The 26,964-nt window shown below is 37.2% G+C and overlaps 1 protein-coding gene across 4 annotated transcripts in view; it reads left to right on the top strand.

The window, feature by feature from the left end:
* Positions 1-26,964, top strand: part of TENM4 (teneurin transmembrane protein 4) — a 2,953,639-nt gene that overhangs the window by 360,660 nt on the left and 2,566,015 nt on the right. The window lies entirely within an intron of this gene.

Genomic DNA, 26,964 nt, shown 5'->3' with positions numbered 1-26,964 from the left:
ACAGCTTCTGGGGTTAGAAATAACTATTGCAGTTTTTGTTTTATGCTGTTTCTCCTTATAACAATTTTAAGAAAAGTCATTTTTCTAACAGTTGCTGAGTCTAAGTACCATAGAAAGCTCAATGCTCTCCGCAAGTTCTAGTAGATCCTCAGCTTCCCAGAACTGCCTCCAGAAAAAAGATTTAAGGAGTAGAGATTCATCTACACTCTCCTCAGTGGCCTCTTCCTGAGTCATTTTTCTTCATCAAGGGGTGTTAAACAGTTCTATTTCATTCTCTCTGCTTTTGTCTTCCGTGAAAACTTAAGGCTTATTTAAATAAAACATCAACAAAAATGAAATAGTATTCATGCTAAGATGTATTTTTTCCAAATTTTATTTCTCCAAATTTCAGTAAAATTTGCCTTAGAAATGAAGGCACGACAATGTAATCACAATTAAGTCAGCAGTGTTTTGCTTTCTTTCTTAAGTTCACATAAAATACTAGTTCTTCCTATCACTCCTGGCACCTGAGACTTGTTGAAATTTTAGATTTACATAAGAACTAACACTTCCAGGTATAGCTAAGTCGAGCATATTCATAGGAGAATACTTTAAGCCAAATGAAGAAATGTTACTATTTGTCACTTGCTCGTTCACATATTCATTTCTTCAGCAAACACATTCACTTCATTCCAAGCCTATTTATTAGGCATTTACTAAATATCAGAAACACCCTGCAGTTCTGCAAAATTCCTTCACATGGGGAATTTACTACTTTGTACAGCACAATACGTAATACAGTCAACTGTTCCAAACTCTTTCAAAGGCTATAGGACTAACAGAGATGAAGTTACCCTGTGACGTGACCTGCTAGTCTTGTGTTCTTGGAATCTTGCAGTGTGAATGTTTACCTAAGTCTGATCCAGTGGTTTAGTAAGACGCTTTTTGTATACACCTGGTAGGGGGAATTTTCAGGAAATTACCTGAGTGGATTTATAATCAAACAGAAGCCAAACTTGCTAATATTTCCAGGCTTTGAAGCTACACAAATTGCTAACTGTGCCAACTGTTTTTAAGTTGCTCCTATTCTTCCCTGTTAACTTCATAACCAAGGTCACTTCAGATTTACTTCATGTTGCTAAACAATTAAAAGATTTGTGGCAAAAATGGAAAATAAGTGAAAGTATAATCAAGTGTAGCATTTAGGGAATACTCTTGGCTTTTTTAATTCATTAATTAAGGAAAACTCACCTTTGAATTATAGTACTAGTCACTTTGCCAAGATGGCTCATTAAAGTCCAAATCTTATTATATATTACATGCTTTATGCTTTTCACACAAACTTATTATACTGCTCAGAGAAGGTGATCTCTGAAAGCACATTAGACTAATGTTCCTGAAACACTGGCTAATGTAAGTTTCATTGGATTGCTGTAACCAAAAAAGGTCACCTAATGATTTCTTCCGATAATGATTTACTAAAAGGAAAATATAATTAATTAGTTATTTTTAAATGTTTGACCTTGAAATACCTTGTGACTTGTTGAGATTTATAATGTTGTATTAGTACAAATAGAAAACAGAAACAATCTTCTGATATTGTTCTTTGTCATGTTTTATCTAATGTAATGGCAGCTATCATCTGTTGAGTGCTTACTGTGTGCCAAGCACTGTGCTAAGCGCTTTAACTCGTCAACACATTTTATCTCCACCAACACTTTTGGAGGTTACTATCACCGTTCTGATTTTCAGATGAACAAGTTGGGACTTGGAAAAGTCATGTAATTCAGCCAAAATCACCCAGCTACTTCGTGGCAAAGTCCGTGCTTGAACCTGGGTGTATGGATACGAAGTTATCATGCCGTACTATGCATTTATCTTGATTCTTCAAGGGAAGTAATCACTTGTGGGTGGAAATATGATGAGGTTTTGTTTCCCACATTTTCCAAGTAATTTAAGTAACCTCTAAATCATATTTTGGAGCAGTGACATTGTGAAAGGGGTCAAATAATTACGACTTTGAAGTCAACTATAGTTCAAATCCTGACTCTGTCACTTGCTGCCATGTGGCTTTGAACCAGTTGTTTAAGATCTTCAAGCCTCATTTTCTCCTTCTGTAAATATGGATACTATCTCCGTCTGGTTTGAAGATGAGAAAATAGCTAAAAATGTTTATGAGAAAACTTTGTGTAAGTCTACTCATTGGAAAGTTGAAAGGTTTATTCTGGGCCAGCACTTTCCATATATATTATTATGAAATAAGAATGAGAATTTGTGCTTTGAAATGTTAGAACTTTCCATTTATTTTTATTTCTTGCTGAATGTGTGTGTGTATAATAATAAAGCAATATATAAAGTGTACATATTAGTATTTTTTCTATCAGACATTATTTGCTAAGCAAATTTAAATTAGATTTTCCTTATTCAAAGAAGGTTAAACTACTCTGGCATACAATGATATTATAGATATCATCTTGCCATCTATATTCAGGCAGGGATTGAACATCCTACATCATCTGTGCCTTGCAATAGAAATTTCATCAGCTGGTCTGGACCTTAAAGGAAGGCCAAAATCAAAGCAAGGAGACCTGAACATTTTAACATCTCATCAACTAGTCACTAGATTCAGGCTGCCTCCCCCAGTCACACACATATTGAGAGGGAAATATAACCTTAGCTGAGATACCTCTCTTTGGTCAAGAGCAACTCCCAGAAAGGAGCATAACTTTGAGTCATCAGCAGCTACTATCACTGGCAGGTTGGGTAATGAGAGACAGCTCTGTTCCCAAAAGAGAATTATAAACAGCCGACCCCAGTGTCCACTGCCCATGGTTTTTTGTAGTAAATCTTAGGCATATAGACATGTGATGTTTCTGCTGTCCCTACCCTTTCCAATGGATCACTTTTCATTGTCTTTACTGTTTCCCTCCCCTCCATCCTTGTTGTTTGATTTGTTCTTTGTTCTTGAGATTGAGTCTCTCTGATGCATTTAATTAATTATAATGTGTAATATTTGTTGTTATTTTTAATCACTTTCAGTTAAAAAAGTCTGAACTTTGTATTTTAATTGTGTTCCCCTTCTTACTAGCACATGCAGTACATTCACTCTTCTACAATCTGAGGGTACAATAAGGTTAATAATGTTCATACAATACCTCAGTCATGACCAGCTCCCTTAGACTTAGACAAAAACCACAACACTCAATGTAGAGACATATATGAAATACACACACAAAATGATCACTAAGTTGAATACTTTTGCTTTGAATATATATTTGAGTATATATATGTATACGTATATGTATATGTGTATGTATATATATGTGTGTGTGTATATATGTATGTGTGTGTATATATATGGTTGTATATAATCAGTCAATGGACAAATGTCCATTAAGTGGGCAAAATGTTTACCAGATTATCAAAACTAAAATCTCTAGTGAAAGACCAATGGACATCATGTGCCTCCAAATCTAAGAAGTACTCACCACCTATGTTGTGTCCTGGCCAATAAAGCAAAGAGTGAAAGTAATTATTAAGAAACCTCAGACAAATGAAATGAAAATGTTCTATTAGAAAAAAGGATGGTGAACTGAAATCTTCAAAAATGTCAGTATCAAAGTCATTGAAGAACTAGGGTAATATTCTAGATTAAAAGAGGCTTGAGAAGTAATTTTCTACCTGGCCCTAGATGGGAGGAGAAAACATGCTATAGAGGACATTATTTGGTCTATTGAAAATGGTCGAATACAAATGACAAATTAGAAGCATTGTATTCATGTAAAAATTATTGAAGTTGATAGCTATACTGGGGTTATGCAAGAGAATATCATGATTCTTAGGATGGACATATGAAACCATGGCTTCATTTACCCATTTCAGCCATAAGGCACTTCTTTAACCATTAGCTGTCACTGTTATGTTCACACCATTTTTAGCCAGATATGTAAGAAATTGTATGTTTTTCATGACCTTTAAGACACACAACAACTATATAAGGTTGCCTTAGAATTAGTTCCTAGGCATGCCAGGTAGCCATCACCTCCTTAAGAAAAGAAAGAGTCCTTCATAACAGGATTTTTGAGTAATGCACTATTAAGAACAACAAGAAAGACTTCAGAATATAGTGAGGGAGAATTTTTCCAATTTCATAAAAGATGCTCACCAGAGCAAGGTTATGCAAGATTAATTCTAGGGAATTGGAAGGAGATTATACACACACATACACACACACACGCACACACACGCACACGCACATATACACATGTTTCTGTCTACTTGTGTTTTCTACAAAAAACATGTATGTTAATAATGAGATAACTGTAACGAAACTGTCTTACCGAGAGTGAGTTCTTAGTTTTTGACAACTACCTGATTTTTAGTGTTAATGTATTTTTATATAAATAGCTTTTGTCATCTTTATATTAAATGTTTTATAAACAAATGTTCCCATATTTACAAAATATAGAGCAAATCTAATGTTGAACTCACTTTACATCTTTTTCTTCTTGAATTTTTATTATAAATATAATGGGAAAATCTCATTTTTAAAAAAAATAACACATTTTCTGAGTATATTTACCTATCTGTTATAGATTAATATATCTTTGTCTTCCTCTATATTTATTATCCTTTGGAACATTATATATACATAGACTCAAAATCCTTTAAATTTTGTTTCATTGTGGGTTGTTTTTTTTTTTTTTTTTGGAATTTATTGCCATGAGGTTTGGTTGAATCAGAGTATTTCCATATACTTTTAGATACTGTTTTAATGTGTAGATCATTTAAAATTGTCATTGAAAATCAAACTTTTTTTTTTCAAAGTTCATCTTGTTATGGAACATTTCTATTTAATTTAGCTTGAAGAACTTAAAGACATTGGTACTTTTACTTGCTGAGGAATTTCTGCAATTATGTCACTGTTGATTACACTATACAATTTTGTTTATATTTGCTGAAATCCTTAGATTTCTTTTTAATTTTTTTTTTAACGTTTTATTTATTTTTGAGACAGAGAGAGACAGAGCATGAATGGGGCAGGGGCAGAGAGAGAGGGAGACACACAATCAGAAACAGGCTCCAGGCTCTGAGCCATCAGCCCAGAGCCCGACGCGGGGCCCAAACTCACGGACCGCGAGATCGTGACCTGGCTGAAGTCGGACGCTTTAACCGACTGAGCCACCCAGGCGCCCCATGAAATCCTTAGATTTCAACATTTGATGTATTTTTTCTGTCTATCTACTAGCTGTCTCAATACTTTAATCTTTGCCATGCTTTCATTTTTCTTCTGTATTCTCAAGAGATTTTTCAGTCTGCTTTTTGCATTAATGACTAGACTCCCTATAGATTTACACTGGCTTTCATGACATTGGTAATATAATTTTATTTTTCATGCACTCTTTCAAATAAGTTTGATTCTGTTGACTAGTTTTTTTAGGATATTATTAAAACTAGAAAAACACTCTCTGTTTATTACAACCTCTATTTTTAACTTTTTTTTAATGTTTATTTATGTTTGAAGGAGAGAGAGAGAGCATGAGCAGGAGAGAGGCAGAGAGAGAGGGAGACACAGATTCCAAAGTGGGCTCCAGGCTCTGAGCTGTCAGCACAGAGCCCAATTCAAGGCTTGAACTCACAAACTGTGAGATCATGACCTGAGCCCAAGTCAGACACTTAATCAACTGAGCCACCAAGGTGTCCTTATTACAACCTCCTTTTTTACTCTTTGTTTCAAAAGCAATTTAATTTTTTCTTCTATTGAAAATGCCTATTTTTCTTAAATTTATGTTGACTTAAGAATACACATACTTTTGGGGCGCCTGGGTGGTGCAGTCGGTTAAGCGTCCGACTTCAGCCAGGTCACGATCTCGCGGTCCGTGAGTTCGAGCCCCGCGTCGGGCTCTGGGCTAATGGCTCAGAGCCTGGAGCCTGTTTCCGATTCTGTGTCTCCCTCTCTCTCTGCCCCTCCCCCATTCATGCTCTGTCTCTCTCTGTCCCAAAAATAAATAAACGTTGAAAAAAAAAAGAATACACATATTTTTAATTTTTATAATTTATTTTAAAGGTTCTTTTTTTTTCCATCTTATTCTCCCCAAATAAAGCCAATGATAGATATAGACAAAATTGAAGTTTCCTAACATACAGGGCCTAAGTACTCTTAAATCTTCTACCCCAACATTTTAATTCTCATGGAACCTGTCTTAGTGTAATACCTGGAAGGTGATGAGGTATGTGTAACTACTATAGAAATTTAGCGGTTGTGGCTCCGCTCAGGTGGAATCATCTCCCATTTCCTACAGCTTTCTTTCTTGCCACTCAAAACTACCACCACCACAACCACCAATAGTTTCTGATTTAGTAGACCCTGAGTCTCTAAATTAACGAAACACTGTAATGAAATGTCTGTGTTCTTTTCTGCAAGAGAAGTTAATCTCTTTCATGAGGCAAAGCCCATGTTGATCAGCATACTGTCAAACTAATACCACTTGTTTTGTAATATTGCCAATAGTTTTCTCCATTTGTCTTTTTATGTATTATCGTAAGAAAGTAGAAAAAAATTGAATTTGAAGTTGAAAGATGTGTCAAAGGCTGCTAATTTGTTGACATTTTAAATTGGAAGTAAAACACTTGTTTTTTTCTTTTAATTGTTTTGTTTTATTTTGTTTTTTTTTATAAGAAATTTATTGTCAAATTGGTTTCCATACAATACCCAGTGCTCATCCCAACAGGTGCTCTCCTCAATACCCATTACCCACTTTCCCCTTCCTCCCATCCCCCAGCAACCCTCAGTTTATTCTCAGTTTTCAAGAGTCTCTTATGCTTTGGCTCCCTCCCTCTCTAACTTTTTTTCCCCCTTCCCCTCCACCATGGTCTTCTGTTAAGTTTCTCAGGATCCACATAAGAGTGAAAACATATGGTATCTGTCTTTCTCTGTATGACTTATTTCACTTAGCATCACACTCTCCAGTTCTGTCCACGCTGCTACAAAAGGCCATATTTCATTCTTTCTCATCGCCAAGTAGTATTCCATTGTATATATAAACCACAATTTCTTTACCCATTCATCAGTCAATGGACATTTAGGCTCTTTCCACAATTTGGCTATTGTTGAAAGTGCTGCTGTAAACATTGGGGTAAAAGTGCCCCTATGCACCAGCACTCCTATATCCCTTGGATAAATTCCTAGCAGTGCTATTGCTGGGTCATAGGATAGAGCTATTTTTTATTTTTTGAGGAACCTCCGCACTGTTTTCCAGAGCAGCTGCACCGGTTTGCATTCCCACCAGCAGTGCAGGAGGGTTCCCGTTTCTCCACATCCTCTCCAGCATCTATAGTCTCCTGATTTGTTCATTTTGGCAACTCTGACTGGTGTGAGGTGGTATCTGAGTGTGGTTTTGATTTGTATTTCCCTGATGAGGAGTGACGTTGAGTATCTTTTCATGTGCCTGTTGGCCATCTGGATGTCTTCTTTAGAGAAGTGTCTATTCAAGTCTTTTGCCCATTTTTTTCACTGGATTATTTGTTTTTCAGGTGTGGAGTTTGGATTTTGGATACTAGATAGATTGGATATAGTTTGGACAATAGATTTTGGATACTAGCCCTTTGTCCGATAAGTCATTTGCAATATCTTTTCCCATTCGGTTGGTTGCCTTTTAGTTTTGTTGATTGTTTCCTTTGCAGTGCAGAAGCTTTTTATTTATTTTTATATTATGTTTTATTATTTTTTTTAATTTACATCCAAATTATTTAGCATATAGTGCTACAATGATTTCAGGAGTACATTCTTTAGTGCCCCTTACCTACTTAGCCCATCGCCCCTCCCTCCAGTAACCCTCAGTTTGTTCTCCATATTTATGAATCTCTTCTGTTTTGTCCCCCTCTCTGTTTTTATATTATTTTTGTTTCCCTTCCCTTATGTTCATCTGTTTTGTCTCTAAAGTCCTCATATGAGCGAAGCCATATGATTTTGGTCTTTCTCTGACTAATTTCACTTAGCATAATACCCTCCAGTTCCATCCATGTAGTTGCAAATGGCAAGATTTCATTCTCTTTGATTGCCAAGTAATACTCCATTGTATGTGTATATATATATATATATATATATATATATATATATATATATATATACCACACCTTCTTTATCCATGCATTTCTCGATGGACATTTGGGCTCTTTTCGTGCTTTGGCTATTGTTGATAGTGCTGCTATAAACATGGGGGTGCATGTGTCCCTTTGAAACAGCACACCTTTATCCCTTGGATAAATACCTAGTAGTGCAATTTCTGGGTCCTAACGTAATTCTATTTTTAGTTTTTTGAGGAACCTCCATACTGTTTTCCAGAGTAGCTGCACCAGCTTGCATTACCACCAACAATGCAAAAGAGATCCTCTTTCTCTGCATCCTCGCCAACATCTGTTGTTGCCTGAGTTATTAGTTAGCCATTCTGACAGGTGTGAGGTGGTATCTCATTGTGGTTTTGATTTGTATTTCCCTGATGATGAGTGATGTTGAGCTTTTTTTCATGTGTCGGTTGGCCATCTGGATGTCTTCTTTGGAGAAGTGTCTATTCATGTCTCTTGCCCATTTCTTCACTGGATTATTTGTTTTTTGGGTGTTGAGTTTGGTAAGTTCTTTATAGATTTTGGATACTAACCCTTTATCTGATATGTCATTTACAAATGTCTTCTCCCATTCTATCGATTGCCTTTTAGTTTTTCTGATTGTTTCCTTCACTGTGCAGAAGCTTTTTATTTTGATGAGGTCCCAGTAGTTCATTTTTGCTTTTTTTTCCCACGCCTCTGGAGACGTGTTGAATAAGAAGTTGCTGTGGCCAAGATCAAAGAGGTTTTTGCCTGCTTTCTCCTTGAGGATTTTGATGGCTTCCTGTCTTACATTCAGGTCTTTCATCCATTTTGAGTTTATTTTTGTGTATGGTGTAAGACAGTGGTCCAGGTTCATTCTTCTGCAGGTTGCTGTCCAGTTTTCCCAGCACCACTTGCTGAAGAGACTGTCTTTATTCCATTGGATATTCTTTCCTGCTTTGTCAAAGATTAGTTGGCCATACGTTTGTGGGTCCGTTTCTGGGTTCTCTATTCTGTTCCATTGATCTGAGTGTCTGTTCTTGTGCCAGTACCATACTGTCTTGATGATTACAGCTTTGGAGTATAGCTTGAAGTCTGGAATTGTGATGCCTCCTGCTTAGGTTTTCTTTTTCAAGATTGCTTTGGCTATTTGGGGGCTTTTCTGGTTCCATACAAATTTTAGGATTATTTGTTCTAGCTCTGTGAAGAATGCTGGTGTTTTTTTTGATAGGGATTGCATTGAATATGGAGATTGCTTTGGGTAGTATTGACATTTTAACAATATTTGTTCTTCCTATCCAGGAGCATGGAATCTTTTTCCATTTTTTTGTGTCTTCTTCAATTTCTTTCATAAGCTTTCTATAGTTTTCAGTGTATAGATTTTTCACCTCTTTGGTTAGATTTATTCCTAGGTATTTTATGGTTTCTTGTGCAACTGTAAATGGGATCGATTTCTTGATTTCTCTTTCTGTCGCTTTATTGTTGGTGTATAGGAATGCAACCAATTTCTGTGCATTGATTTTATATCCTGCAACTTTGCTGAATTCATGAATCAATTCCAGCAGTTTTTTGGTGGAATCTTTTAGGTTTTCCATAGAGTATCACGTCATCTGCGAAGAGTCAAAGTTTGAGCTCCTCCTGGCCAATTTGGATGCCTTTTATTTCTTTGTGTTGTCTGATTGCAGAGGCTAAGACTTCCAATACTATGTTGAATAACAGTGGCGAGAGTGGACATCCCTATCTTGTACCTGACCTTAGGGGGAAAGCTCTCAGTTTTTTCCCATTGAGGATGATATTAGCGTTGGGTCATTCATATATGGCTTTTATGATGTCGAGGTATGCTCCTTCTATCCCTACTTTCTTGAGGGTTTTTATCAAGAAAGGATGCTATATTTTGTCAAATGCTTTCTCTGCATCTATTGAGAGGATCATGTGGTTCTTGTCCTTTCTTTTATTGATGTGATGAATCACGTTAATTGTTTTGCAGATATTGAGCCAGCCGTGCATCCCAGGTATAAATCCCACTTGGTCGGGGTGAATAATTTTTTTAATGTATTGTTGAAGCCAGTTGGCTAATATCTTGTTGAGGATTTTTGCGTCCATGTTCATAAGGAAAATTGGTCTATAGTTTTCCTTTTTAGTGGGTTCTCTGTCTGGTTTTGGAATTAAGGTCATGCTGGCTTCATAGAAACAATTTGGAAGTTTTCCTTCCATTTCTATTTTTTGGAACAGTTTCAAGAGAATAGGTATTAACTCTTCCTTAAATGTTTGGTAGAATTCCCCTGGAAAGCCATCTGGCCCTGGACTCTTGGTTTTTGGCAGATTTTTGATTACTAATTCGATTTCCTTACTGGTTATGTATCTGTTCAAATTTTCGATCCCTTCCTGTTTCAGTTTTGGTAGTATATATGTTCTAGGAATTTGTCCCTTTCTTCCAGATTGCCCATTTTATTGGCATGTAATTCTTATTATCGTTTTTTTATTTCTGTTTGTTGGTTGTGATCTCTCCTCTTTCATTATTGATTTTATTTATTTGGGTCCTTTCCTTTTTCTTTTTGATCAAACTGGCTAGCGGTTTATCAATTTTGTTAATTCTTTCAAAGAACCAGCTTCTGGTTTCATTAATCTGTTCTTTTTTTTTTGGTTTTGATAGCATTAATTTCTGATCTAATTTTATTATTTCCTGTCGTCTGCTGGTTTTGGGTTTCATTTGCTATTCCATTTCCATCTCCTTAAGGCATAAAGTTAGGTTGTGTGTCTGAGATCTTTCTTCCTTCTTTAGGAAGGCCTGGATTGCTATATACTTTCCTCTTATGACCGACCACCTTTGCTGCATCCCAGAGGCTTTGGGTTGTGGTGTTATCATTTTCATTGACTTCCATATACTTTTTAATATCATCTTTAACTTCTTGGTTAGCCCATTCATTCTTTAGTAGGATGTTCTGCAGTCTCCAAGTATTTGTTACCTTTCCAAATTTTTTCCTGTGGTTGATTTCGAGTTTCATAGCGTTGTGGTCTGAAAATATGCATGGTATTGATCTCGATCTTTTTGTACTTACTTAGGGCTGATTTGTGTCCCAGTATATGGTCTATTCTGGAGAACGTTCCATGTGCATTGGAGAAGAATGTATGTTCTGCTGCTTTAGGATGAAATGTTCTGAATGTATCTGTTAAGTCCATCTGGTCCAGTGTGTCATTCAAAGCCATTGTTTCCTTGCTGATTTTTTGATTAGATGATCTGTCCATTGTTGTGTGGTGTTGAAGTCTCCTACTATTATGGTATTAGTATCAATGAGTTTCTTTATGTTTGTGATTAATTGATTTATGTAATTGGGTGCTCCACTTTTGGCACATAAATCTTTATAATTGTTAGGTTCTCTTGGTGGATAGACCCCTTCAGTATGATATAATGTCCTTCTGCATCTCTTGATACAGTCTTTATTTTAAAGTCTAGATTGTCTGATATAAGTATGGCTACTTCGACTTTCTTTTGTTGACCATTAGCATGATAGATTGTTCTTCCTCCCCTTGTTTTCAATCTCAAGGTGTCTTTAGGTCTAAAGTGGGCCTCTTGTAAACAGCATATAGATGGATCTTGTTTTCTTATCCATCTGTTACCCTATGTCTTTTGTTTGGAGCTTTGAGTCCATTGACGTTTAGAGTAAATACTGAAAGATATGAATTTATTGCCATTATGATGCTTGTAGAGTTGGAGTTTCTGGTGGTGTTCTTTGATCCTTTCTGATCTTTGTTGCTTTTGGTATTTATATATAATTTTCATATTTTCTCGCCTCAGAGAGTCCCCCTTAAAATTTCTTGCAGGGCTGGTTTAGTGGTCACAAACTCCTTTAATTTTTGTTTGGGAAACGTTTTATCTCTCCTATTTTGAATGACAGCCTTGCTGAATAAAGAATTCTTGTCTGCATATTTTTCTGACTCAGTACATTGAATATATCCTGCCACTCCTTTTTGGCTTGCCAAGTTTCTGTGGATAGGTCTGCTGTAAACCTGATCTGTCTTCCCTTGTAGGTTAGGAACTTTTTTCCCTTGCTGCTTTCATGATTCTCTCCTTGCCTGAGTATATTGTGAATTTGACTATGAAATGCCTTGTTAATGGTCAGTTTTTGTTGAATCTAATGGGGGTCCTCTGTGCTTCCTGGATTTTGATGTCTGTGTCTTTCCCCAGGTTAGGAAAGTTTTCCACTATGATTTGCTCACATAACCCTTCTACCCCTATTTCTTTCTGTTCCTCTTCTGGGACCCCTATGATTCTGATGTTGTTCCTTTTTAATGAGTCACTGATTTCTCTAATTCTAAAATCATGCTCTTTTGCCTTAATCTCCCTCTTTTTTTCTGCTTCATTATTATCTATAAGTTTGTCTTCTATATTGCTGATTCTCTGTTCTGCCTCATCCATCCTTGCCGCCACTGCATCCATCCATGATTGCAGCCCAGCTATAGCATTTTTATTTTCATTCTAGTTTTTACTTCGTTTATGTCCGCAGAAAGGGATTCTAATCTATTTTCGACTCCAACTATGATTCTTATTATTGTGATTCTAAATTCTGGTTCAGACATCTTGCTTGTACCTGTGTTGGTTAAGTCCCTGGCTGTCGTTTCTTCGTGCTCTTTCTTTTGGGGTGAATCCCTTCGTTTTGTCATTTTGGAGGGGGAAAAGGGATTAATGAGGTAGAAAAATTAAAATTAAAAAAATAAAATAAATAATATTAAAATTAAAAAATTAAAATCACATACACACAAAAAATCGAGTAATGATGCTAGATCCTAGGAGTGTTTTGGTCTGGGTGTTTAAAGTGGTTTGACCGTAGATAGAAAAGAGGGGTGGGGAGAAAAAAAAAGGAAATTGTTTGAGAACTTGAAAAAATGAATACACTGAAGTAGACTAAAATGAGATGATGGGAGTAAAATAGAATTTGAAAAAAATTACACAAAAGTAAATAATATAGTAGAAAAAAATTAAAGAAAATATTTTTAATAAAAATAAAAATAAAAATGAATTTTTTCTCTTTCTGTATCCAAGAAAAATAGAAAAAAGAGAAAAAAAGAAAGGAAATCGTTTGAAAATTTGACGAAGTGAATACACTGTAGTAGACTAAAATAAAGTGATGGAAGTAAAATAGAATTTGAAAAAAATTACAAAAAGCAAAAAATATAGTAAAAAGTTAAAGAAAATAATTTTACTAGAAATTGAAAGTAAAAATGAAGTTTTTCTCTTTCTGCATTCAGGAAAAAGAAAAGAAACAAAAAGAAAAAAGAGAAAGAAAAAGGAAATCATTTGAAAAAGGGAATACACTGAAGTAGACTAAAATAAAATGATGTATGAAATAAAATAGAATTTAAAAAAATTTACACCAAAGTAAAAAATATAGCTGAAAAATTAAAGAAATATATTTTTAATAGAAATTGAAAATAAAAATGAATGTTTTCCCTTTCTGTATTCAAGAAAAAGAAAAGAAGTAAAAGAAAAAAAAGAGAAAATTGAATAGATGGAACTGCTAACAGATTGAAATAGGACTGAAATTACTTCATTTTCCCATAGAAGTCAGATTATGAAGCGCTTTATAGTCCATAAACTAAGTAGGTGGTGAGACATGTGTTCTTGAAGAACAAGGTTTGCCCAGTTGGGCGGGGCTCAGTGTTATGGCTCTGTTCTCCACTAGATGGCGCTGCTAGCCTACTGGGGTGGAGTGTTTGGCGTTTGTAGGTGAGTATGCGCATGCTTGGGAGCGGTGACCCTGTCTTCACCCATCTACCCAATCTCTAGTATTGGAACTCTGTCTCCCGCATCAGCAATCATGTGCCTGTTCTCTGTCTTCAGCATTTGTCCACTCCCCGCTTTTTCACTCTCCGTGACCAGGCCCCAGGCAGTACCTCTCTCCTAAGTTTTGTCTGAGATGCTGCTGTTTTCCCTGGCCCCTTACTTCCGAAGGACTGCGGCTTTGACCTGCTCTGCCCCTCTGTGGGAGGGTCTCAACGAGCAATGGTCGAATGTCGGCTGCACCCAGGAATGCTTGCTGGACCCTGGTGCTGCTGGTGCCCCGAGACTGCGGTCAGGTGCCAGCCCGCCCCAGAAAAAGTTCTCGAGATATTGTAGCAGCAGCGTTTCAGGGATTATGGAAAATCACAACACACATGTGGCACCAGGCTTCACCCTTAATGACCTTGTTCCAGCACCCGCGAATGTGGCAGTTTTCTGGGGTCTGCTGGGACCAGGTGGCTTCAACAGTCTCTACCAAATGTCCTTCCAGCAGTGGAACCACTTTTCCCCGTGTGGCCCGAGAACCTCCTGGACCCCACTCTGCTCCTGGGGATTCGCCCTTCCCACCAGAGCACCGCCAGGTATGGAGCTGCTGAGTTGCAGCCTTTGTGCTCCCCTTGTTTACAGTCTTAATGGAACTTAAACCATCTCCTTTGTCCTTTCTCCCTTTTTTGTTTAGTCTCTGCGGCTGTTTCCAATTTTCCACTTTCTCTCCAGCTGCTTTTGGGGAGGGGTGCTTTTCCTGTATTCTCCCCCGCCCCCCTCTCCGTCCTCTTTCCGCCCGCAAAAGCTCCTCCCTTCCCGCGGCTTCTCGCTCCCCAAGTTCACCTGTCTGCGCTGCGTACCTGATGAATTCTGTGGTTCAGGTTGTGGAGATGTTGTATTAATCCTCCAATCAGTTTTCTAGGTATGCAGGATGGTTTAGTGTTGTTCTGGCTGTATTTCATGGACTCGAGACACGCAAAAAGCTTCCATGCTATTCCACCATCTTGGCTCCTCCTGCAGAAGCTTTTTATCTTGATGAGGTCTGAATAGTTCATTTCTGCTTTTAATTCCCTTGCCTTTGGAGATGTGTCAAGTAAGAAATTGCTGTGGCTGAGGTCAGAGAGGTTTTTTTCCTGCTTTCTCCTCTAGGGTTTTGATGGTTTCCTGTCTCACATTCAGGTCCTTTATCCATTTTGAGTTTATTTTTGTGAATGGTGTAAGAAAGTGGTCTAGTTTCAACTTTCTGCATGTTGCTGTCTAGTTCTCCCAGCACCATTTGTTAAAGAGACGGTCTTTTTTCCATTGGATATTCTTTCCTGCTTTTTCAAAGATTAGTTGGCCATACTTTTGTGGGTCCAATTCTGGAGTCTCTATTCCATTGGTCTACGTGTCTGTTTTTGTGCCAAAACCATGCTGTCTTGATGATGACAGCTTTGTAGTAGAGGCTAAAGTCTGGGATTGTGATGCCTCCTGCTTTGGTCTTCTTCTTCAAAATTACTTTGGCTATTCGGGGCCTTTTGTGGTTCCATATGAATTTTAGGATTGCTTGTCCTAGTTTCGAGAAGAATGCTGGTGCCATTTTGATTGGGATTGCATTGAATGTGTAGATAGCTTTGGGTAGTATTGATATTTTGACAATATTTATTCTTCCAATCCATGAGCAGGGAATGTCTTTCCATTTCTTTATATCTTCTTCAATTTCCTTCATGAGCTTTCTATAGTTTTCAGCATACAGACCTTGTACATCTTTGGTTAGATTTATTCCTAGGTATTTTATGCTTCTTGGTGCAATTGTGAATGGGATCAGTTTCTTTATTTGTCTTTCTGTTGCTTCATTATTAGTGTATAAGAATGCAGCTCATTTCTGTACATTGATTTTGTATCCTGCGACTTTGCTGAATTCATGTATCAGTTCTAGCAGACTTTTGGTGGAGTCTATCGGATTTTCCATGTATAATATCATGTCATCTGCAAAAAGCGAAAGCTTGACTTCGTCTTTGCCAATTTTGATGTCTTTGACTTCCTTTTGTTGTCTGATTGCTGATACTAGAACTTCCAAGACTATGTTAAACAACAGCAGTGAGAGTGGACATCCCTGTCATGTCCCTGATCTCAGGGAAAAAGCTCTCAGTTTTTCCCTATTGAGGATGATATTAGCTGTGGGATTTTCATATATGGCTTTTATAATGTGTAAGTATGTTCCTTCTATCCCGACTTTCTCAAGGGTTTTTATTAAGAAAGGATGCTGAATTTTGTCAAATGCTTTTTCTGCATCGATTGACAGGATCATGTGGTTCTTCTCTGTTCTTTTCTTAATGTGATGTATCACATTGATTGATTTGTGAATGTTGAACCAGCCCTGCAGCCCAGGAATGAATCCCACTTGATCATGGTGAATAATTCTTTTTATATGCTGTTGAATTCGATTTGCTAGTATCTTGTTGAAAATTTTTGCATCCATATTCATCAGGGATATTGGCCTGTAGTTCTCTTTTTTTGCTGAGTTTCTGTCTGGTTTGGGAATCAAAGTAATGCTGGCTTCATAGAATGAGTCTGGAAGTTTTCCTTCCCTTTCAATTTTTTGGAACAGCTTGAGAAGGATAGGTATTATCTGTGCTTTAAACGTCTGGTAGAACTCCCCAGGGAAGCCATCTGGTCCTGGACTCTTATTTGTTGGGAGATTTTTGATAACTGATTCAATTTCTTCACTGGTTATGGGTCTGTTCAAGCTTTCTATTTCTTCTTGTTTGAGATTTGGAAGTGTGTGGGTGTTTAGGAATTTGTCCATTTCTTCCAGGTTGTCCAGTTTGTTGGCATATAATTTTTCATAGTATTCCCTGATAATTGTTTGTATTTCTGAGGGATTGGTTGTAATAATTCCATTTTCATTCATAATTTTATCTATTTGGGTCATCTCCCTTTTCTTTTTGAGAAGCCTGGCTAGGGATTTATCAATTTTATTTATTTTTTCAAAAACCAACTCTTTGTTTCATTGATCTGCTCTACAGTTTTTTTAGATTCTATATTGTTTTTCTTTTTTCTGCTCTGATCTTTACTATTTCTCTTCTTCTGCTGGGTTTGGGGTGTCTTTGCTGTTCTGCTTCTATTTCCTTTAGGTGTACTGTTAGATTTTGCATTTGGGATTTTTCTTGTTTCTTGAAGATAGCCCTGTTTTGCAATGTATTTTCCTCTCAGGACTGCCTTCACTGCATCCCAAAGCATTTGGATTGTTTTATTTTCATTTTCATTTGTTTCCATATATTTTTTAATTTCTTCTCTAATTGCCTGGTTGACCCATTCATTCTTTAGCAGGGTGTTCTTTAACCTCCATGCTTTTGGAGGTTTTCCAGACTTTTTCCTGTAGTTGATTTTTTTTTTATTTTTTTTTCAACGTTTATTTATTTTTGGGACAGAGAGAGACAGAGCATGAACGGGGGAGGGGCAGAGAGAGAGGGAGACACAGAATCGGAAACAGGCTTCAGGCTCCGAGCCATCAGCCCAGAGCCCGATGCGGGGCTCGAACTCACGGACTGCGAGATCGTGACCTGGCTGAAGTCGGACGCTTAACCGACTGCACCACCCAGGCGCCCCATCCTGTAGTTGATTTCAAGCTTCATAGCATTCTGGTCTGAAAGTGTGCATGGTATGATCTCAGTTCTTTTATACTTATTAAGGGCTGTTTTGTGACCAAGTATGTGATTTATGTTGGAGAATGTTCCATGTGCACTTGAGAAGAAAGTATATTCTGTTGCTTTGGGATGCAGAGTTCTAAATATATATGTCAAGTCCATCTGATCCAATGTATCATTCAGGACCCTTGTTTCTTTATTGATCCTGTGTCTAGATGATCTATGCATTGTTGGAAGTGTGGTATTACAGTCCCCTGAAATTACCACATTCTTATCAATAAGGTTACTTATGTTTGTAAGTAATTGTTTTATATATTTGGGGGCTCCCGTATTCGGTACATATACATTTATAATTGTTAGCTCTTCCTGATGGATAGACCCTGTAATGATTATATAATGCCCTTCTTCATCTCTTGTTACAGCCTTTAATTTCAGTCTAGTTTGTCTGATATAAGTATGGCTACTCCAGCTTTCTTTTGACTTCCAGTAGCATGATAGATAGATCTCCATCCCCTCACAATCTGAAGGTGTCCTCAGGTCTAAAATGAGTCTCTTGTAGACAGCAAATAGATGGGTCTTGTTTTTTTATCCATTCTGATACCCTGTGTCTTGGTTGGAGCATTTAGTCCATTTATATTCCGTGTTATTATGGAAAGATATGGGTTTAGAGTCATTGTGATGTCTGTAGGTTTCATGCTTGTAGTGATGTCTCTGGTACTTTGTGGTCCTTGCAACATTTCACTCACAGAATCCCCCTTAGGATCTCTTGTAGGACTGGTTTAGTGGTAATGAATTCCTTCAGTTTTTGTTTGTTTGGGAAAACCTTTATCTCTCCTTCTATTCTGAATGACAGACTTGCTGTATAAAGGATTCTCAGCTGCATATTTTTTCTGTTCATCACATTGATTAAACACTTGTTTTAATGTCAGTGGGCCTGAATCCTATAGTCACAGGCATCCACAATTCTGGCAAGACTCAGGTCAGATAGAGTGAATTAAAAAGTGATTAAATGAGCATAACACTGAAGTAGGGGAGAAGAGGACCATTTCCTTCCTTCCCTGTTTCCTTCCCTTATTCCTTCCTTCCTTCCTTCCTTCCTTCCTTCCTTCCTTCCTTCCTTCTTTACTTCTTTCCTTCCTCCCCTCCCTCCTCTCTTTTAGAAAGGGAGAGAGCATGAGTGAGGGAGATGGGTGGATTGAAATAGAGACAGAGAGAGAGAGAGACAGAGAGAGAGAGAGAGAGAGAGAGAGAGAGAGAGAGAGAGAATCTTAAGCAGGCTCCATGCTCATCATGGAGCCTGATGCAGGGCTCAATCCCATGACCCTGAGATCATGACCTGAGCCAAAATCAGGAGTCAGACGCTCAACCAACTATGCCACCCAGGTGTCCCAAGAGGACCATTTTCTTATTGTGGTACTCATAGGCTGATTTTTCACATTCCATGTCTCATTTTCATGGCTCAATTTCTTATTTGCTTCAAAAGTACATTCAGCTCAGGTGCATTCATGTTCCAATGGTCTGAACCTAGGATTTTCTTTTTTTCCTGTTTAAACTTAAGAAAGATGAGGGAAAAAAAATGATGTACTCCTTTTAAGTGTTACATCTTTTGCAAAGGCAGGTTGTAAAGAAAACTCACAGAATGCTAATAGCTACTATCTGTTGAAGCAGAGAATTGTAAGTATTCTATAATTCTATTTGGATCTCCTAGATGTAATTATGTAACTAAGCTATGATCATGACAAGTACAAATTTCATTGAAAGGAAACATTAAAAAATCTATATTTATTCCTTTAAGGTTTTGTTGTATGAGATGATCTACTTAACTACTTCATCAAAAGAGCTGGATCTGTTCTTTTAAGAGAAAAAAATGTTAGTGCATCTTTTTCTATTAACCATGTCTGTAGCTTAAAGTAGTTTCCTGTGACCATGATACCCACTGGCCCAGCATTCATATATTCTCATTATAGATGTGAAATGGAATAGTACACACTTATTGATCCACTTAATAGTTGAGATATTAAGTTCATACTATGCCCTTGCCTAGTATTAGCCCCCAAAGATACAGAGCTGAAAAGATAAAACCTCTGTTCTCAAGAAAGTCCAAAGGCCAAAGGGATAAATACAAGACAAATATGATACCTATTATGTGGTGTGATGAGTTCAATATAAGTAGATATGGTAAATCTGACTTGAGTTTAGGCAGGCCTTCTATATTTAGTGAAGTTAACTACATCTTAAAGCATGAGGAGCAATGGTAAAGATCAAGTGAGTTGGTAGGTTGGGTGAAATTCACACAGTGGAAAGGGAATAAGCAAGTGTGATACAGTGTGGCCTCTTCTGAGATCCATGAAATGGACAGAACACGCAAAAAGTGGAAAGACATTGTCAAGACCTTGTGAACCATTTTAAGGAGTTACAACTTTCTTTTAACAGAAATGAGAAAAACTGAATGTCTTTAATTGAAAAAGTTGCAGGTCTAGTTATTCAAAATGCTTCAAATTAATCTGTGAGATCCAATTTTTATACACATCCAAAATTTTCCCAGCCTCTTAACCATGAATTTCATACCTACTCTAACAGCAGTGCATCTAGCAAATATGCGGTTAGATGTTCATCTGTGGATACATGAATTAAATGCCAACATTTAGCTAAAAATATCATATTCCAGCCTCATAAAGTTTGTTTCCTAAAATGGAAATGTATACACTCCCTAATCATCTTTTTATACTGTAAGCTTCCTGAAGGCACGAATTGTATTTGAAACTTTTTTTGTCCCTAAAATTACCACATTGCTTTGAACATGGTGATTAATATATATTTTAATGTATGAATGACTAAGAAAGCATGAAATACAAGAATAATTTAGAAATCTATATATGAGGTGCTTGGGTAGCTTAGTCAGTTAGGTGTCCAACTTCGGCTCAGGTATGATCTCATGGTTGGGTCAGTGAGCTCAACCCCCACATCAGGCTTTGTGCTCACATCTCAGAGCCTGGAGCCTGCTTTGGATTCTGTGTTTCTTCTCTCCTTGCCCATCCCCCACTCATGCTCTGTCTCTCTCTGTGTCATAAGAGTAAATAAATGTTAAAAAAATTTTTTAAAGAAATCCATAGGAAGCTAGTTTCAGAAATTTGATGTTATCCTATATTCTGTTTTATATTCATTGGAAAGCTTTCCCTTCTGTTAGCACAGAATTTGTTTTTGTCACATGGTTTATCAATGTTGCTAATGAGTTGTTAATTAGCTGCCAATTTTTGTGCAATTTAGAAGGAAAAGGCAGAGAAGGACTGTTCAAAGGAATATGCCTCAGTGATCTTGCCTATTTGTTTTATATGTCTCTGGTACTGTAGCACAGGAATGTTATACATGAAGTTATCACAGGATCACTGACTATGGCTGTGAATAGATTATGACTTCATTAAACATTACTAGTGTAGTGTCTTAGAAGTATTCTTTCTCTTTTATAAAGGCAAGATTTTAGTGAAGGAGGTCCTAAGTTAGCATAGCATCACATAATATAATGGGGAAAATATACACGTTCCCAGGGAGCCTGGGTGGCTCAGTCTGTTAAGCGTCTGACTGGCTGAGGTCATGATCTCATGGTTGGTGGGTTCAAGCCCCTCATCAGGCTCTGTGCTGACACCTTGGAACCTGGAACCTGCTTTGGATTCTATGTCCCCCTCTCTCTCTGCCCCTCCTCCATTCTCTCTACCTCTCTCTCAAAAGTAAATAAATATTAACAAAATTTAAATTAAAAAATATACACATTCCTGTACACAATATGGGACTCACAGTCATGGTTTTGAATCTTAGTTTTGTTATTTACTAAATGTGTAGTGTTAATGTAGCTGCTTCACATTTTTAAATTGCATCTGTAAAATGGGAATAATACTTGCTTCTGAGGGTTTAGTTGATAAAATGGAGATAACATAGGTAAAGCATCAGCTGAGTCCTTGCATATGGAAGATTCTTAAAGATACTTGTTTTATTTTCTTCCTTTCTTTCCTATAATGATGACTCATATTGTATTTTCCTGAATCATGCACTCAATTCCATGATTTATCCTAAGCTTGATTTGTGTTTTTCTCATGGTAAGTCCCTCAAACTTTAGGGTATATCTGCATATTCTCAGATTCTTTTTGGAAATCTTGTCCTAATTTATCTCATTTCTTTCATGAAGCTCTGCCTTCTAAAGGTGTTCATTTTTTGAGATTAAACCATGTGTCACACAAGTCATCTCTTTAATGCATAATTTTGTAATTTGATGATTTACTACAGTGTTAGGTAAATTTTATTTTATTATTATTTTTAAAGTTTGTATTTATTTTTGAGACAGAGAGAGACAGAGCGTGATCAGGGGAAGGGCAGAGAGAGAGGGAGACACAGAATCTGAAGCAGTCTCCAGGCTCTGAGCTGTCAGCAGAGAGCCCGACGCGGGGCTCAAACTCACGGACTGTGAGATCATGACCTGAGCTGAAGTTGGACGCTTAACCAACTGAGCCACCCAGGTGCCCTCTCTTAGGTCAATTTTAAATTCTTGGGGTGAGAGAGCAATTTGATTAGCACTTTCTCTTTTTCCCGGATTGCTGGGTAGCTTTACATTGCTTAAAGATTGGTGATTATTTATTTAGAGTACTCATTGAATTTAAAGTAGACTGAAGCAGAGATAGTAAAGCTTGCAAAATACCCTACTTGTCACTCCATATTTCTAAGCCCCTTTTATTGTGATGGGCATGTTTGGCTGTTTTGGCCAATGAACTAAGGATTGAGTTGTGTGTCACTTCTTGTTCCCTTAGTCACCCCATGGAGTAGAGCCTCCATTCTCATTCCCCCATCTGTCCTGACCCTCAGTGGGCATTCCCTGTGAACCAAGTTGAGGTATTTATTATGTTAAAACACTGGGATTTGTGTCTATGTTGTTACTTTCTCATAACTTTGTCTATGTAAATAAATACTTTATTAACATACCTTCCTCCCAGGAAAAAAAATGCCATTTCTGACAAATGTTTTGGAGTAAAACAAACAAAATAACCAAAAACAAAGAAACAAAAAAAAAACTATGTCCAAAACTATGTCCAAAAATAATCTTGATGCTAATAGAAAGTGAGAGGATTTTTTTCTGCTTTAAATCTTTAGAAGAGTTTTAGTATTTACTCTAATATTTCTGCCACTCAACTCATTATGACAATCATTTGGGATATTTATTTTTTATGCTTATTTATTTTTGAGAGAGAGAGAAAGAGAACACAAGAGGGAGAGGGCCAGAGAGAGATGGAAACACAATCTGAAGCAGGGTCCAGGCTCTAAGCTGTCAACACAGAGCCTGATGTGGGGCTTGAACTCACAAGCCGTGAGATCCTGACCTGAGCTGAAGTTAGACACTTAACCAACTGAGCCACCCAGGCGCCCCTGGGATATTTCTTAAACTATATATCTGGATCTCATGCCAGATCTAAATAATAAAAATTCCAGGGAGACACTAGAAACTATCATTTTCAAAAGCACCTTTGGTTAATTTTATAGTAAGGAAAGTTTGAAAACTCCACTGAGAGGTGGAGGTTGAGGGTTGAGATTTGATGAATGAGTTACTTAAAAAAAAAAAAAAAAGTGGGGCGCCAGGATGGCTCGGTCAGTTGAGCTTCTGACTTTGGCTCAGGTCATGATCTCACGGTCTGTGAGTTCGAGCCCCGCCTTGAGCTCTGTGCTGACAGCTCCGAACCTGGAGCCTGCTTCAGATTCTGTGTCTCCCTCTCTCTCTGACCCTCCCCCATCCATGCTCTGTCTCTCTCTGTCTCAAAAATAAAATAAAACATTAAAAAAATTTTTTTAAACGTACTTTGTGCAATCAGTCTATACAGACAGTGCTAATTGTGGTATAAAAGGTCAGTAAAAGGAGACACTTTGCAAACAAATTCTGAAAACTTTGGTATGAAAAATACTGTGACACCACATTACAAGCAAATAATTATTGTTTGAAAGTTTAAAATGCACTTTCACATATATTCCCCCATTTCATACTGTTTCTCTATGGTTAAATAATATTATCTTCAGTCTATACATAGGGAAGCCTAGGCTTTGATACACTGTGTTTTGCTTCATGTTCACACAGGTGAAAGGCTTTTCTAAGAAAGTCTGTTTTATTAGAAACCTAAAGATAAGCAGGCTTTGAGATGATTTTAAAAAAGGTAGGATATTGGGAACAAATTTACTCTAGTGTAAAAATATTGTATCTTACGATCTTAAAAGTCCTATTCTTTTCTCAGGTTTGGGCATTGTCTTTGTCCTGATTAGGGCTAAGGATTCTTCAGGTGGTGTTTGAGAATTGCTAACAAATTGATAGCAGTTTATAGAGTGGAGAAGAATGTGAACTCTAGAGACAGACTCAGTTCAATTTCTGGTTCCATCTCTTAGCTGCTCTATGGCATTTGGTGTTTTTTATTTTTAATTTTTTTAATGTTTTTTTTTTTTTAATTTTTGAGACAGAATGCACGCAGGGGAGGGGCAGAGAGAGAGGGAGACACAGAATCAGAAGCAGGCTCCAGGCTCTGAGCGGTTAGTACAGAGCCCGATGCGGGGCTTGAACTTAATGAATCTCAAGATCATGACCTGAGTGGAAGTCAGACACTTAACCAACTGAGCCACTCAGGCGCCTCTAGGGGGATAATAAATGCCAAGCACTCAGAAGAGTAACTAATGTGTGCTAAATATTCATTAAGTGTTGGTTCTTTCATAGTTGGAGACGATAGCAGGTTCTATCAAAAACTTTTTTTTCCATGCAATTTTCTCTTTTTTTCTAGTTTTGAGATATAATTAACATACACCATTGTGTAAGTTTAATGTGTACTAGGTAATGATTTCATACATGTTTATGTTGTGAAATGTTTACCACAATAAAGTTAGTTAACACATCCTTTATCTCAGATAACTACCATTTTGTTTTTGTTATGGTGAGAACATTAAAGCTCTCCTGTCATAGCAACTTTTAACTATACATTATTGTTAATTATAGTCACCATGCTGTATATTAGATACCTAGAACTTACTCATTTTACAACTGAAAATTTGTGCCCTTTGTCTAGCAATGGAAACAAGAGACCCAGTTATTTTACTACATTAATATCATCGCTAATGCCTTGTGCATAACAAGTGACTGAAGTCTGATGAATCACAACAAATCATGAAGGGTACATAGTGTTCAAATTCTAGTCTGCATTGAAATCACCTGGAGGCTTTGCTACAACACACATTGCTGGGGTTCCACCCTCAGAATTTCTTATTCTGTAAATATGAGTGAGGCTGATTCTGCTGTTTGGGACTGAATTTTGGAGTGGAATGGACAATCAAATCACGTTATGGAAGGCCTTGGAAAAAGTTTAGGGAATCTGGGCTTTCTAGTGAGGTGTTAGGTAATGACAGAAGACCAGGAAATTGAACACTATAATTGTTCGATATTTTCTGAAAGAGTAAAGATTCGTTTAATGATATTTTCCAAGCTTCAGTGTTATATTTTACCTTCTCAGATAACTATTATACTAATCTGTCATCTCTTTAGGATTATATATCACTACTGTGTGATTTGGTATCTCCCCATCCTTAGGACAATGATTCCTAAGTTTTAGTGAGAATAAAAATCACCTGAGTTGTTAAATGCAGATTCCTAGACCTTGCTGTCACATCTGACTCAATTGGTCTGGTAGAGAGCCCAGAACTCTATACTTTTTCTAGTGCATGCACTTTGATTTGATTCAGGTGATTTGTGAACAACACATGAGAAATACCACAGGTTTTTGTTCAAATTCCAGTTGCTATTGAAGCAAAGCTGTTGCATTTTTTCATTTTTAAAATACAATTTTTATTTTTAGGTGACCTTTCAGTCCAATTTGTTACATTTCATTAAAATCTGCTTGGTCTACTTCTTTTTCCAATTTCAGCATTTGGTATAAGGCATTTATAGAAAAGTGACTTGAAAGCAATTTAACCAGAAGCTCAGCCAAATTAATTTAGGGAGAGTTTAGTAAACAGCCTTTGCTTTCTGTACTTAAGTGATCAATTTCAACACCTGCTTTTCCTTCCAGATGGAGTTAATTAACATTAAAATTATTGCCTATAGCAGAGACTTTTTTTTTTGATAATTCACAGCCCTCCAGCTGCAATCCAGATTCCTACATTTCTGAAAATTAAAACAACAAGGATCATGTTTACGAGAAGCTAATTTATCATTGAACTATTTCAAGATATGGACATAAATAAGGCTTTGGAAGAAAAGAACTAGCATATATAAAGTGGATACGATATGCACGCATATCCACACGTTAGATCTGGCATGATCCACACAGCTATTTCATGAGCAGTTTTATTCTACCACCCATTTGACATATAAAGAAGTTGAAGATTAGAAAAGTTTTGTAACTTTTTTGGATGTTCCACAATGAGTACAGTTTATAGAGTGGAGAAGAATGTGAACTCTAGAGACAGACTCCGTTCAATTTCTGGTTCCATCCCTTAGCTGCTCTGTGGCTTTTGGTGTTGATTTTTATTTTTAATTTTTTTAATGTTTTTTTTTAAATTTTTGAACAGAGTGCAAGCAGGGGAGGGGCAGAGAGAGAGAGGGAGACACAGAATCAGAAGCTGTTTCAGCTGTGGCAGAATATAAACCCCTATTTAATAAAGACCATGTTCTTTCCATTATGCTGGTGTTGGCTTGCAAACCAGGCCCAGACACGAACAGCAAGAAAAGACCAAAGAAAGAGGCAGGCCACTGCAGACTGTTAGGAGGCCGTGTTTTTTTGTTTGTTTGTTTTAATTTATTTTTGAGAGAGATAGAGACAGAGTGTGAACAGGGAGGGGCAGAGAGAGAGACAGAGACAGAGACACGAATCTCAAGCAGGCTCCAGGCTCTGAATCGTCAGCACAGAGCCCAACATGGGGCTTGAACTCACAAACCGGGATATCATGACCTGAGCTGAAGTTGGATGCTTAACCGACTGAGCCACCCATGTGCCCCAGGAGACAGGTTTAATAAGCAAGAGAACTTCTATATGAGGCTTGTCTTGGGTGGCCACAAGACAAGTAGATATCTTCATCCACCTGACAGAATCTTAAAATGTTTATTTAGAGACATTAATGAGGTTAAGTCATGTATACCTTCCAGATGGTCTCAGCATTACTTCCTCAGGGCTGAGTCTTTAAAACGACTCCAGCTTTGGGAACAGTGGGTGCAACATACATTCCAAGGACAGGCGAGGAGGTGAGGAGCCTCCTATTTCTGGTTCCAGCTCGCAGATCGATCAGTGGTCATATCTTCTCGATGACTTCCTCCAGCAACTGGTTTTGACTTAGACTGAAGTAAATTTTAAAAAGAAATTCCTGGGAAGTGTGAGTAAAGTATTTGCTTTGGGGTAGTTTATACTGAGATTAATGTTACCTTTTAAATATCACAAATTATGCACACATACATATGCATATAAAATGCGTGTGAAGCTCCAGTGTAGTGTGGTAACACTTAAA

This window comes from Herpailurus yagouaroundi, unplaced genomic scaffold (assembly GCF_014898765.1).
Source record: "Herpailurus yagouaroundi ecotype Mexico unplaced genomic scaffold, PumYag 180, whole genome shotgun sequence".
NCBI classification, from domain to species: Eukaryota; Metazoa; Chordata; class Mammalia; order Carnivora; family Felidae; genus Herpailurus; species Herpailurus yagouaroundi.
The sequence above is the reverse complement of the archived record's forward strand: the minus strand, read 5'-3'. Positions and strand labels throughout refer to the sequence as shown.